This window comes from Mesoplodon bidens (assembly GCF_964165515.1).
Source record: "Mesoplodon bidens genome assembly, chromosome: 3".
Classification (NCBI taxonomy): Eukaryota; Metazoa; Chordata; class Mammalia; order Artiodactyla; family Ziphiidae; genus Mesoplodon; species Mesoplodon bidens.
The window spans coordinates 3592213-3605997 of NC_138178.1; the positions used below are offsets into that span (position 1 = coordinate 3592213).

The 13785-nt window shown below is 43.9% G+C and overlaps 1 protein-coding gene across 4 annotated transcripts in view; it reads right to left on the minus strand.

Moving 5' to 3' along the window:
• Window positions 1-10033, minus strand: part of ARHGAP12 (Rho GTPase activating protein 12) — a 113734-nt gene extending 103701 nt beyond the window's left edge. For 2 of the 4 annotated variants that reach the window (XM_081229491.1, XM_081229490.1), the window contains exon 1: window positions 9903-10028. The gene's annotated coding sequence lies outside the window, so the exon portion shown is untranslated. Of the gene's footprint in view, window positions 1-9902 lie in introns of all 4 variants that reach the window. The other 2 variants (XM_081229492.1, XM_081229489.1) reach the window with 2 other exon arrangements.
• Window positions 10034-13785: the final 3752 nt, after the last annotated feature.

Consider the following 13785-nt stretch of genomic DNA (forward strand, 5'->3'; position numbering starts at 1 on the left):
ACAAAAAGAACTTTTTCTTGAACCAATAGGTTAAACTTCCCTTTCCTTCACATTCTGTGTCATCAAAAGCCACCTATACCAACAATAGCTCCACATCAACCTTTAAAACCAGCCTTCTACGATCATCACTCAGCCTCTACATTCTTCAGCTCTTTACTCCCTGCTACACGCACTCTAGTCAATGGATTCTTCCTCCTATATCCTCATCACCTGAGTCCCATATTTTAATTTCTCACTAAGAACTTCCTAAAATAATCAGCTAAGGGAGTTCCCTGGTGATCTAGTGGTTAGGACTGCCAGCTTTCACTGCCGTGGCCCGGGTTCAGTCCCTGGTCAGGGAACTGAGATCCCGCAAGTCATGTGGCCCAGCCAAAAAAATAAATAACTAAAAATAATCAGCTAAAAAAAAAAAAAACCAGAAGAAAGAAATTAACATTTTTACAGCTCACATTAGTTTCCTCTTGCCTCTGTGGCATCTCGCCCACCCTGCCTGTTGTAACAACCCAATGCCCAGGGTCTCAGTCCACATCATTATACAAGTTGTTATGTATTAAGGAGAAAATCATAATCTTGGTCTTTAAGCAGTTTAATAGGATTTCCAATCCTCTAACAATTCACTTTAGAAGAAAAACTCCATTCACTTCACAACTCCACTGGCTACCCAAGCAGTAACCACCAGCCCAACCCATTCAGATATTCCTCTGAAACTATACACTCTACCGTCTTAATCTCAGAGATGACTATGTACATTCAACCACTTTCAAATGTTTACCTAATCCCATGCTTTAAAAAAAGATATAGTCCACAAAACAAAGGCAAATACAGCTACAAGTACAGTGATCATTATGGTATGATCACTGCAAAGTTCTAGTCAGACATCAGCAACTTACTTAAAAAAAGAAAAAAGTACTCATTATAATGCTTAAATTATGCCAATCTACTTCAAATTAAATTGTGATAAGGTCAGGTAGGCAAAGGACTTGAATACACGTTTTTCCAAGGAAGACACACAAATGGCCAATAAGCAAATCAAATGCAAATCAAAATCACAATGATAGGGCCTTCCCTGGTGGCGCAGTGGTTAAGAATCCGCCTGCCAATGCAGGGGACACGGGTTCGAGCCCTAGTCCGGGAAGATCCCACATGCCGTGGAGCAACTAAGCCCGTGTGCCACAACTACTGAGCCTGCGTTCTAGAGCCCACGAGCCACAACTACTGAGCCTGCGTGCCACAACTACTGAAGCCTGCACGCCTAGAGACCGTGCTCCACAACAAGAGAAGCCACCGCAATGACAAGCCTGTGCACCGCAACGAAGAGTAGCCCCTGCTCGCCGCAACTAGAGAAAGCCCACACGCAGCAACAAAGACCCAAAGCAGCCAAAACTAAAATAAATTTATAAAAACAAAACAAAAAAACACAATGATACACCACTCCATACCCATTAGGGTGGCTACTGTAAAAATAACAACAGAAATAACAAGTGTTGGTGAGAATGTGGTGAAACTGGAATTCTTATGCATTGCTGGGGGAAATGTAAAATGGAGAATGCAGTTTAAATCACCTTATACCTGTCTATCCCAAAACCATAAAAATCACTAAATTCCTCATACAGCTTTTACAGATTCTCTTTCAAAGTAAATATTAAAAGGCAAATAAACATTCAACCTTTTAGAAAACTGAAAAGTAGCACTTCTGTAGCACACAGACAATGATGAACTACTACTGCTACCAATCCCCTAGAGGTTTCTGTCCTCTACTGGGGGAAAAAAAAACCCACAAAATTCCATGATTATTCATTTTTATTCCATTTATTTTACAAACCATTAAATATCCTATAATGCAAACTAAAACCAAAACAAGATATCACTACCCACCAACTATAATAAAGTTATTTTTAAAACACAAAGACAATATCAAGTGCTGACCAGGATACCAACAACTGGACACACATTCAGTGCTAGTGGGAATGCTAAATGGTATAGGCAGGCAGTTCAGTAGTTTCTTATAAACATACATTTTTCTCTCTTTCTCTCTCTTTTCTTTTTCTTTTTTTTTTTTTTTTTTGGCCACACCGTGTGGCATGTGGGATCTTCATTCCCGGACCAGGGATCGAACCCGTGCCCCATGCATTGGGAGCATGGAGTCTTAACCACTGGACCACCAGGGAAGTCCCTAAGCATACATTTTTTGTTGATTATACTCTGGGCCATGAAACAAATCTCAATAAATCTAAAAAGACTGAAATAATATGAAGAATCTTCTCTGACAATTGAATTACATTATAAATTAATAAAAAGATATCTTAAAACCCACAAATTTGTTGTTAGAATTTAAACAACATACTTCTAAATACCTCAGAGGTCAAAGAAGAAATCAAACAGGAAATTTGAGCCGGATGAAAACGAAAAGGTGACAGCTCAAAATTTGTGGGATGCAGCTATAGTAGTGCTTAGAGAAAATTTATATGCTAAATGCCCATAATTAGAAAAGAAAAAGGTCTCAAATCAGTGATGTAAACTTGCACTCTAAGAAACTAGATAAAGAGCAAATTAAACCCAAAGCAAGCAGAAGAAAGGACATGATTAAAGTCAGAGCAGAAAGCTGTAAAAGACAGAAAAATGTTAGAGGGAATCAATGAAACCAGAAGGTAGTTCTTCAAAAGGATCAGTAAAGGATCAGTAACACTGACAATCCTCTCGCCAAACTGATCAAGAACTAAAGACAAGAAACACAAATTACCAGTATCAGGAATGAGACAGGAGATATAACTACATACCCTAAAGACACTGAAAGGAAGATAAGAGAATATTATGAACAGCTTTATGCTGATAACTTCAACAACTTAGTGAACCAGATAAATTCCTTTGGCAAATTACCAAAGCTTGCTTAAGAAGAAACAGATAACCTAAATAGTCCTATGTTTATTAAATAAATTGAATCCATCTTTAAAAATCTTCCCACAAAGAAAACTCCTGGCCAAGATGGCTCCACTGGTGAATTTTACAAAATGTAAGGAAGATAATACCAATTCTACACAAACCTCTTAAAGAAAATTGAAACGGAGGAAAAACATCCCAACTCATTCCATGAAGTCAGCATTCTCCTCATGCCAAAACCAGACAAAGACATTATAAAAAAGAAAAACTACGCACCAATATCCCTCATGAAAATAGACACAGATGTCTCAGACACAAACTTATCTCCAACAAAGAACTCATATCTAGAATATATAATAACTGTACAAGCCATTAAGAAGACAAATGACCCAATTAAAAAAGGGCAAAAGATAGGAACAGACAAGTGTTCATATCCAAGGAAGATCTATAGATGGTAAATAAGCCCATGAAAAGATGCTCTACATCTTTAGTCGTTCGGGAAATGCAAATTAAAAACACAAAGAAATAACACCACACGTCTACTAGAATGACTAAAATTAAAAGACTGACAATACCCGTATTTCTGAGAATGCGGAGCAACCAGAACTCTCAAATACTGCTGGTGGGGATGTAAAATGGTACAACCACTTTGGGAAAAGTTGGGGAGATTCTTAATAGCTTGAAATATACATCTACCATATGACCCAGGGATTCTACTCCTAGGTAGTCACCAAAGAAAATGAAAACACATGTCCACACAAAGACCTGTATGTGAATGTTCACAGTGGCTTTATCTGTAATAGTCCCTAATTGGAAACAACCCAATGTCCACCAACAGGCGACCGGATAAACCAATTGTGTAATATCCACACAATAGGATATCACTCAGCAATAAAAGGAACAAACTACTGATACACACAACGAACTGGATGAATCTCAAAATAATTTTGCTGAGTGGAAGTAAGTCAGAAAAAGAAAAACAAATACCGTATACTAACACATATACATGGAATCTAAAAAAAAGAAAAAAAATGGTTATGAAGAACCTAGGGGCAGGACAGGAATAGAGACGCAGATGTAGAAGATGGACTTGACATGGGGACGGGGAAGGGTAAGCTGGGACAAAGTGAGAGAGTGGCATGGACATATATACACTACCAAATGTAAAATAGAGGGCTTCCCTGGTGGCGCAGTGGTTGAGAGTCCACCTGCCGATGCAGGGAACACGGGTTCGTGCCCCGGTCCGGGAGGATCCCACATGCCACAGAGCAGCTGGGCCCGTGAGCCATGGCCGCTGAGCCTGCGCATCCGAAGCCTGTGCTCCGCAACAGGAGAGGCCACAACAGTGAGAGGCCCGCGTACCGCCAAAAAAAAAAAAAAAAAAATGTAAAATAGATAGCTAGTGGGAAGCAGCCACATAGCACCGGGAGATCAGCTCCGTGCTCTGTGACCACCTAGAGGGGTGGGATAGGGAGGGTGGGAGGGAGACGCAAGAGGGAGGAGATATGGGGATATATGTATATATATAACTGATTCACTTTGTAATAAACTAACACACTATTGTGAAGCAATTATACTCCAATAAAGATGTTAAAAAAATTTTGCTGAGTGAAAAAAAAAAAAAAATCCAGACAAGAAAGAGTGCATACTGTATGATACCATCTACATAAAATTCTAGAAAATGCAAAGTCATACATAGTGACAGAAAGCAGATCAATAGTTACCAGGGAATAAGGGCAACAAATTACCTTTGGGCTCAAGGAAATTGGGAGGTTGGTGATGGATATGTTTGTTATCCTGATAATGGTGATGATTTTAGAGGCACAGCTATTCATATGTCCAAACTCATCAAACTACACACTTAAAATATGTCCAGTTTATTTTACAGCAATTATACCTCAATAAAGCTGTTAAGACAAAACCCTTATAATGCAATGGCTTTATGCAGGGGACACGAATTCGAGCCCTGGTCGGGGAAGATCTCACATGCCACAGAACAACTTTATATATATTTAGAATGGCTTTACATACATATAAAGGATACTCTGTAGGGTAAAGATACCAGCAACTGGAATTCTCATTCACTGCTGGTGGTAATGCAGAGTGGTACAGCTACTTTGGAAAGCATTTGGGCAGTTTCTTATAAAGTTAAACATACATTTAACATACGATCTCGCAATTCCTCTTCTAGGTATTTACCCAAGAAAAATGAAACCATAAATCCTTGAAAAGGCCTTACATGAACATCTATAATGGCTTTATTCATAACAGCCAGAAATTGGAAATAACCCAGAGGCCTATCAACTGGTGAATGCCTAAACTAACTGTGATACACTCATCTGTAAAACAAGAAACAATACAAACTTCAGAAGATCCCTGTGAAAATGGGTAGAGAAAACATGAGAAAGTACTTAGTAAATTATAAAGCGTGATAAAAAGCATCACATTAATCACAGTTTACTCAAGGAAGCCAAATGGAGACAAAAGCATATACACATATAGTACGTAGCCTTTCATGTCTGGCTTGTTTCACCTAGAACAATGCTTCTGAGAGATTCATTCATGTCTTTGTATGTATCTGCAGTTCACCCCATTTTATTGTTGAGTGTTTTATTTTACTGTATGTATATTTTAACTCAAAACTGATTTTTTTAAACAAACCAGTAATATACAGCAAAATACAGGTAATTTTCAACTAACTTTAAAGATATCACTCTAACTTGTAAATGTATTCTGAATTCTCCTGTGGTAAAGGAACAGAGAACTCAGGGTCGGAGGACTGAAATTTAAATCAGGATTTTCCATGTATTAGCTCTCAGGCCCTCAGCACCTGAACTATCTGTAAAACAAAAGAAACAACACAAACCTCAAAAGATCCTTGTGAAAATGGAAAGAGAAAAAAGTACTTTGTAAACTACAAGGCATGATACAGAACATCCACATTAATCAGTGCTTACTCAAAGAAGCAAAACTTGCAGAGAAGGAAAACACTCACAAATGAACTGACTGCTCTTAAATTAGTCCCTCCTCAAACGTCCCTGTTTCTGCCTCTTGCTACCTAAGACACGTCACCTAACCTCCCTGAGCCTCAGTATTTTTTCCATTTGTGAAAAGGAGCTAACTAATGGTACATATCACATATTGGGAGAGTTAAATGAGTAAATATGTGTAGAGTACTTGGTATAATCCCTAGCATATGCTAAGTGTTTTATAAGTTTTAGCTCTTATTACAAAAATACTATTATTGGGAGTTCCCTGGAGGTCCGGTGGTTAGGACTCTGAGCTTCCACTGCAGGGGCCCTAGGTTCAATCCCTGATCAGGGAACTAGAATCCCCGAAGCCATGAGGCGTGGCCCACCCCCAAAAAATACCATTATTACCCTACGAGACCTAACAGTAGCCTCCATCCTGCCCACCCAAGCTGCAGTAGTGCAGGTCATATTAGTGACCTAGATCACCGCTTCTCACTTTTAGTGAAAGACGGCATCACCTGGAGAGCTTCTTTAAAAAAACATAAAATAAAATAAAATAAAATAAAAACATTCTTTTAGATGAGCTTTAGATTTACAGAATTACTGCAAAGACAGTACAGAGTTCCCATATACACTGTACACCGCTTCCCCTACTACAAACATCTTACATTAGTATGGTACATTCGTCATATTCAGTGAACAAATACTGATACCTAATAATGTCCATATTCCTTAGTTTTTCCCCAATGAACTTTTTCTGTTCTGGGATCCCATCCAAAACATCACATATACATTTTGTAGTCATATGCTGCAAGTTACTGAAACTCCAGATATTCTAATGAGAGTAGGTTTGAGGGGGGCCCCTAAAATGTACATTTCTAACAAGTTCCCAAGGGTTGCTGATAGGGCCAATCTGAACGCACACTTAGAACAGCACTGATCTGGATTCTAGACTCCAGAACCATGCTGTTCAACACAGCAGGCAAATGTGGTTACTGAGCATGTGAAGTATGGCTAATCTAAACTGAGACGTGCTGGAAGTGTCAAATACATATGGGATTTTGAAGATGTCACGCAGACAAAAATGATAATAAAATTTATTTCATGGTTTCTTTTTAACTTTACCTATCATGTGAGTACTAAAAACTTGAGAATTACACAGGTGACTGGCATTACATTTCTACTGGACAGTAGTAGTCTGAAGTCCGGGCAGCATCGGTATCATCTGGGGCTTGTTAGAAGTTCAGGTAATTCCCATGCACATAGAAATCTGAGAAGGACTAGATTATCAACAGGGGAAGGGTGCTTAGAGACATCAGTGTCTGGCAGTTCAGTTCAAATGAAAAGCTGCTCAACTGCGAACTGAAACTGCAAAATATTAAGTCAATATAATAAGAAAATGGCTGAATCACTGCAAAGCCATCCACAGATGAGGATGTGGCACAATTAGAACAGTTAACAATTGAAGAAAAGAAAACACAAAGATAGTGGCCCAATGGGTTCCTCAAAAGAGAATAATCATTGAAAAGCATGATTTGAAGCACGATGATGCAATGTGGTACCATCCTGCCTTTTCACATCTGATTCATTCTACAAAGCAGTGCGTATTTGCAATTACGACTAAAATTGTTAAATATAAGATAAACGTTTAATTTCACTTTTCTCTCCCCCTATTATAAAACTGTACTGCCCATTTTAGGCAGATTTACCTTTAGCTTTTTCCTAGTACCAATTTTCTCAGATAAGCAAAAATCAGTACTACCACTTAGTAATTTTACACATCACCACATTCACTGTTTGAATTAATCTAAACTGTTTATTACCCTTTTGTGCTCAGAAATGTCAACTGCATTACTTAAAGAACTTACATTCGTAAAACCCATTTTCTGTCAACCTATTAAAAAAACCACTCAGCAGATACTTTCTAATTAATGAAAGAAAAGCCAAATGACTGACTACAAATAACATGCTGTTTTTCTGCAGTATTTACATATTTTCACTTGTGCCTCACAACAACTAGTGCAGTAATTTGAAAAATCTAAAGGTATATAAAATATTGACTATATATGGACAACTATTCTATAGAGGGCATCATATTAAGAATCAATGAAGGACTTCCCTGGTGGTGCAGGGGTTAAGAATCTGCCTGCCAATGCAGGGGACAAGGGTTCGAGCCCTGGCCCGGGAAGATCCCACATGCCGTGGAGCAACTAAACCCGTGCGCCACAACTACTGAGCCTGCGCTCTAGAGCCCGCGAGCCACAACTACTGAGCCCGCGTGCTGCAACTACTGAAGCCCACGCGCCTAGAGTCAGTGCTCCGCAACAAGAGAAGCCACTGCGACGAGAAGCCCACGCACCGCAACGAAGAGTAGCCCCCGCTCGCCGCACCTAGAGAAAGCCCGCGCGCAGCAATGAAGACCCAACGCAGCCAAAAATAAATTAATTAATTAATTTTTTAAAAAGAATCAATGAGTTAGCAATCTTCTCCAACATCTGTCGTTGATCAAGTATAAATAGAAACCTATCAGCCAGTACTGCGGCATGCACACGTAATCTGGTACATTAGACTGTATTTAACTCATTTTTCCCCAGAGAGCCTCCCCCAGAGCAGCAGAGCTACTACCTGCAACCACGGGTCACACCTACATGCCCAGCTTCTCTGGCTCTTCGGGGTGCCCCACTCAGGGTCAAGTCTTCAGAGCCCGGCTCACTAATCTGGGCTCCCAAATCCCTGCTGTGAAACATTTCCAAGGCATTTTTAAAACAGAGAGAAAAAGAAAGAGAAAATACTGGAGCCAGCAGCCGGACTGTCTACTGGGACCAAAAGATAGACAAAGATGCCCCATCCTGTAACGCACCCTCCTGCAGATCAGGAAAGAACACTGGATATGACCAATATACACCTCCAGGCCCCCGTTTCCCAGCGTTTAAGTGGGAAAGAGGCGTGGCTAGGAGCTGGACACTTGTTTTAACCACCTTTCACTGTAACATTCAAGAGTCTTTGAAGGTCTCGCCTTCAGACGCGGCGGGCAGAATCTGAACCCGAGCGACTCCTCTTTCAAAGCTCGTTCCTCTCTACGTCACCTCCCCTTAGGAGCATGTGCGTAATTGCTCAATAAAGTCTACCTCATCATGATTAACCATAAGGCAACACGAGTGTTAACAGGCTCTACCGACAACACACACTCTACTTGGAAAGACATCAGAACTCTCATAAAGCCACGCTCTGAACATTTTTGTTTTCGCCTTCGCAAGTGCACTGAAAACTGCGGCTGCAGCCAGAAGGAAAACATCACACGCCTCGAGAACGCCAGGAGGCCATGCCCTTCTCAGGGCTGATGACCCTGTGGCCTTTTCGTCTCAAAGGGTCTTCGGTACCTTCAGCCGCAACACGTCAAAGACAGTCATGTTTATAAGACAACCCACCACCCCCGAGGACAATGCACAGCATTCTTTAAACTCAAGGACCCGGAGGAGATTCCTCGCAGAAGGGCTGGAAAGGAGCAAGAACCCACCGAGCAGGAGCGGGGCACCTCTGAGGGCTGCAGGGCCCCGAGTGCCCAGTGCTGAGGTCAACAGCCCTCGAGGGGAGGCCCCGGGGGAGGCAGGTTGCAGCCCCGGCAGCGCTGGCGGAGCGGGCACGGCGGCGGCGGGAGGCCAGGAAGGAGGGCGGCACCGCCGGCCTTTAACACACGCACAAGCACACACACACACACACAACCCAACACCCTCCTTCCTGGGGGCGGGGCGGCGGGCACTGCCCTCTCACAGGAAGTCAGGACAGCCGGGGGGCAGAGGAGCCGCAACTTCCAGCCATTTAAACCCCGTCGCTCCCGTCGGCCGGCCGGCCGGCAGCGGCCCCCGACCCCGCGCCCGCCCCGCGCCCGCCCCGCGCTCCGACCCCGCCGGCCGCGCCCACGGCCGCACCTCTCGCATCCCGGCGCCGCCACGCGCCCGCACACGCCTCCCCCAGCCCCTCAGCCCCGGCCCCGGGCGCCTTTGTGCAGCGCCGCCTCGACCTGCCCTCCGCCCCGGCCCGCCCCTCCCTCACCGAGGGCCCGGCGGCCCCGCGGGGGGCGGCTCCCTCCTGGCCCGGCTCGGCGGCGGCGGCGGCGGCGGCGGGGCGCCCTGGCGAGCCCGAAGGGCGCTTACTCGGCGGCGGCCGCGGCCGGCGCGTCCCCGCAGGCTGCCCTCCCGGGGAGACAGAGTTCCAGGGCACGTCGGAGCGCGCCGGCGTGGGGGCGGGGCGGGGCGCGGGCACGTGACGGGGGCGGGGCGCGGGCACGTGACGGCCCGGCGGGCGCGGGGGGGACCGGCGGCGCGGAGCTGGGAGGGGGAGGGGAGGCCGAGGGAGGGGCGCGGCGGTCGCGCGGAGCTGTCGGCGGAGGGGGCGGCGGCGCCGGGTAAATGCGTGGTGGGAGATGCCGAGGAAGCGCTTGTGAGGAAAACGAGGGACGGGCGCACGGGAGACGGCCGGAGCGCGGCGTGGCGGAAGCGGGACCCAGGGAAGGAGGACCTGTCCCGTTCCTTGGCACGCTGGGAGCGCTGCCGGCGTCGGTCAGCCGTTCCCGCGCCCGGAAATCCCGCGGGGGAGGCTCGGGAAAAATCCTCACGCGACCTCAGCGGGACGGAACGCAACTCTGGAGGCCCTGATCCTTGCGAAGCTGTCCTTCGCCGGGACCACCCGGGCAGAGTGCGGGGCCAGCGCGCACACTCCGCGGCCGGGCGGGCGGGCGGCGCCAGGGCGGCCTGACCGCTCACCCCGCGCCCCGCTGTCCACCGGCCCGCAGTGTGCAGGCCCCGGGGGGACCACGGTGTCATTGCCCGAAGTCACGCCAGCTTGCAGCGCTTGCAGGATGGCAGCACAGACTCCGGAAGTCAGAGGCGTGAAAAGGTTTCCCGTGGGGATCTGGGGGCGGGAGTTGTGCTGGCCTGAGAATCGAGAGAGACCTGGCTTCTGCCATTGTCACTTCACCCGTCTCGCTTCAGCTGTCAAAGGAGCATGTTGACAAGTCCGAAGGCTCCTTCTAAACTCTAAGATTCACCGACTGAGAAAACTAACTGATGTGTATTAGGACTGCAGAAACCATTCATTAGTAACCATTTGTTGATCGTATCTATTATGGCCGGGATGAAATTTTAATAATACAAGAAAAAAAGGCCAGGCTGTGATTCAATAGCCACTCTCTGGAACTGGCTCTTTTCTGTTCTTCACCTCATGCTTGCAGATGCCGTTGGATCTGGATCTAATGGGGGTCTAAAGTTGAACGATATTCTCCTTTTAGAAAGAAAAGATACATAAGCCTGAGACCATACTATCTCTGCCAATACACTCGATACCCCCTTTCCTTGGCATCAGCGGTCTTTTCTGTCTCCCTCAGTTTCTAACGAGTAACCTTTTCCATGCCCTTGTTCAGCAGACACAGTATTGCTGCTGTATGATTCTGACACTGTTTTCCATAAAATCCTTTGTGATCTCTTTGTAGAACCAAAACAGGGACACAGCAATAAGGAAACTGTGCCCTGATGGGAATGTGCTGATAACCTTATCTTCCCTACGCCCCAAGCCTGAGTGGGCACCCTTGGTTTCAGCTAGAGATAGAACTAAACAGTTTGCACATCCTTGCTGATCTGCCTGTAACCCCACTTCCTATTTCACAACCTAATCTCAGATGCTACCACAATGCCCACAGCATGCTGATCACTACCAACAGCAGATGGAGTCAGATAAAAAGAGCTCTCGCCCAAGTGTGTTGTTTAAAAGGACCTGATGGAAAGCTATCAAATCATATGCAGCATTGCCTCTAGTTAGTTTTTAAATCACACTGGTAGCGGATGTCTGGCGCCAGGGCTCAGGATCACAACGGATCATTTTCAGGATATTGACATTTAACTCGCTTCTTGAGAAGTAGCCTAGAGTTCCAAGATGTAAGCTCCACAAAGGCAGAGATTTGAGTTTGATTTGTTTAGATACGTGTGTCCAAAAGCCTAAAAGCACTTGGCATGCGGTAGATGCACAATAAATTACTGTTGAATATATTTTTGAGTGAAAATGTACTCTGTAAATTGCCAAATAAACTTGTCTTGCTTTCTTCCATATTCTTTAATAGGTAACCCAGTTTTCACTGTGCATTTCTGAATGAAATGAAAAAAAGCATAAAATTATAGCTGGCATCACTGCTTTGGCTAAAATATAGAGAAACAGGAATTTGGCAGCATCTATCAAAATTACAAATGCACACCTACTCTGAGCCTCCAGTTTCACTTCTAGGGATCTAGCCCACAGATGTAGTTCCACACATGAGAAATGATAAGGTATTTCTTATCCTTCACTGAGAGTAGCAAATGATTGGGAACAACCTAAATATATCCATCAACAAGACACTAGTTGAATTATGATATATCCATCCATTTGAACACTATGTAGCTGTTAACATGTTTTAATATTAAGCTCTCCAATATTTTTTTGTTCAATGAAAAAAGCAGAAAAATGGAACAGAATAATGTATTGGCTTGTATATGCATTAAACTGAGACAAAGTAACTGTTGAGGTATGAGAAATCTGTGGATGGAAGGCATAGGTAGGACTTTTCACTGTATTCATATTTAAACTTTTTGATAATCAAACCGTGAGAAGGATTTATCTATTCAAACAAATTAAAATGTTTAATTTAAAAATTTTGCAGTATCTTTGTTATTAAAACATTCAGCCTTCATCTATTTTATCAAAGTTTACCTGGTTAGAATAAGAATATCAGGTAAATTATTACACATACCAGGTAAACTTTTTTAAAAATTGAGTTATTTTCATTAGGTTCAAATATCTGTTCTTTAATAATTTAAGATCCAGTCACTGTATTCAGTTTGAGGCTTAGTATACATCGTATCAAATATAGGTACATTTTCAAGAGTGCTTTATTTTTCTTAAAGTGGGGCCTTAAGTTTTAACGACTTGGACCCTCTGTCTTAAACAATAAACTTAGAATTGTATGGACCATTTGTTCATCTCCTAATTAAGGTCGAGAAAAAACACCGAAGGCACGTGTTTCTGTGTGTGTCTGTTCATTCACCCACTTTGTAATGTCAGCTGCCTCCTGTTCCCACAGGTCACAGAGATGAAAAAAGAAAGTTAAAAAAAGAAAGTTTAACTCCATGGAAACTTAAAAAAATTCATTATTTAAGCCACTTTAAATGTATGAACAACATTTAATATGTGCCACAGCTAGACAGTAGTGCAATGTTTCAATGTGAAACATAGCTACGGTAGAAATAATATTTTTTTTTTTGGGCTGCGTCGGGTCTTCGCTGCTGTGCACGGGCTTTCTCTAGTTGCGGTGAGCGGGGGCTACTCTTCGTTGTGGTGCACAGGCTTCTCATTGCAGTGGCTTCTCTTGTTGCGGAGCACGGGCTCCAGGCGCGCGGGCTTCAGTAATTGTGGCACGCGGGCTCACTAGTTGTGGCTCGTGGGCTTCAGTAGTTGTGGCGCACGAGCTTAGTTGCTCCGCGGCATGTGGGATCTTCCCGGACCAGGGCTCGAACCCGTGTCCCCTGCATTGGCAGGCAGATTCTTAGCCACTGCGCCACCAGGGAAGTCCCAATATTTCTTGATTTAAAAATAAAACTACTTCCCTAACTTTGGGAACGAGGGAAGGATATCTGCTTTCACCACTTCCAGTCAACTTTGTACTGGTGGTTCTAGCAAGTAACTGGTGATAAGTAAATTTGCAGATAAAACTTTATGTAAATTTATGTAAGTTGGTACAGTAGATAAAACATCCAAACAAATTACTTTACGAAAATCCATATGATTGGTATATCAGGGCAGCTGGGAGGATTAAATGAGGGAAAACACCTAGCCCTTTTGGTGCCACCTGACATTTGGTAGGTGGTCAGTAGATGATAAAACTGAAGTTCTGTAGAGTTTTTTCAATTCT